Here is a 1,913-nt window from a genome sequence, read left to right on the forward strand (position 1 = left end):
ATTGAGTTTCCCCGCTAGACTTAGCCGAAAAATAGACGTAACGTGACCTAGAAACCCCAATTCAGATTCCCATTTAAACTTATTTGAATAATAGACGTCACATGACTTACGCGCATATTCAGTTTCCCCACTAGACTTAGCCGAAAAACAGACGTAACGTGACCTAGACAACCACTTTCAGTTTCCCATCTAAACTTATTGAAAAATAGACGTCACATGACTTATGCACCAGTTCAGTTTCCCCGCTAGACTTAGACGAAAAACAGACGTAACGTGGCCTACACATCAATTCAGTTTCCATCTAAACTTATTGGAAAAATAGACGTGACGTGACCTATGCACCAATTCAGTGTCCGCGCTAATCAGCGGAGAAATAGACGTCTCGTGACACACGCACCAATTCAGTTTCCCCGCTAGACTTAGCCGAAAAATAGACGTAACGTGACCTAGACACCCCAATTCAGTTTCCCATTTAAACTTATTTAAAAAATAGACGTCACGTGACTTCTGCACCAATTCAGTTTCCCCACTAGACTTAGCCGAAAAATAGACGTAACGTGATCTAGACACCCCAATTCAGTTTCCCATTTAAACTTATTCGAAAAAAAGACGTCACATGACTTATGCACCAGTTCAGTTTCCCCACTAGACTTAGCCGAAAAATAGACGTAACGTGACCTAGACACCCCAATTCAGTTTCCCATCTAAACTTACTTGAAAAATAGACGTCACATGACTTATGCACCAATTTAGTTTCCCCGCTAGACAGCCGAAAAACAGACGTAACAGGACCTAGACACCAATTCAGTTTCCCATCTAAACTTATTTGAAAAATAGACGTCACGTGACTTATGCACCAATTCAGTTTCCCCGCTAGACTTAGCCGAAAAACAGACGTAACGTGACCTAGACACCAATTTAGTTTCCCATCTAAACTTATTTGAAAAATAGACGTCAGATGACATGCACCAATTCAGTTTCCCCGCTAGACAGCCGAAAAACAGACGTAACGTGACCTAGACACCAATTTAGTTTCCCATCTAAACTTATTTGAAAAATAGACGTCAGATGACATGCACCGATTCAGTTTCCCCGCTAGACAGCCGAAAAACAGACGTAACGGGACCTAGACACCAATTCAGTTTCCCACCTAAACTTATTTGAAAAATAGACGTCACGTGACTTATGCACCAATTCAGTTTCCCCTCTAGACTTAGCCGAAAAACAGACGTAACGTGACCTAGACACCAATTTAGTTTCCCATCTAAACTTATTTGAAAAATAGACGTCAGATGACATGCACCAATTCAGTTTCCCCGCTAGACTTAGCCGAAAAACAGACGTAACGTGACCTAGACACCAATTTAGTTTCCCATCTAAACTTATTTGAAAAATAGACGTCAGATGACATGCACCGATTCAGTTTCCCCGCTAGACAGCCGAAAAACAGACGTAACGTGACCTAGACACCAATTCAGTTTCCCACCTAAACTTATTTGAAAAATAGACATCACATGACTTATGCACCAATTCAGTTTCCCCGCTAGACTTAGCCGAAAAACAGACGTAACGTGACCTAGACACCAATTTAGTTTCCCATCTAAACTTATTTGAAAAATAGACGTCAGATGACATGCACCAATTCAGTTTCCCGCTAGACTTAGCCGAAAAACAGACGTAACGGGACCTAGACACCAATTCAGTTTCCCATCTAAACTTATTTGAAAAATAGACGTGACGTGACTTATGCACCAATTCAGTTTCCCCGCTAAACAGCAGAAAAATACACGTCACGTGACTTATGCACCAATTCAGTTTCCCGCAAGATTTAGCCGAAAAACAGACGTAACGGGACCTAGACACCAATTCAGTTTCCCATCTAAACTTATTTGAAAAATAGACGTCACGTGACT

The sequence above is a fragment of the Ixodes scapularis genome, unplaced genomic scaffold (assembly GCF_016920785.2).
Source record: "Ixodes scapularis isolate PalLabHiFi unplaced genomic scaffold, ASM1692078v2 PGA_scaffold12__126_contigs__length_90152505, whole genome shotgun sequence".
Taxonomy (NCBI): Eukaryota; Metazoa; Arthropoda; class Arachnida; order Ixodida; family Ixodidae; genus Ixodes; species Ixodes scapularis.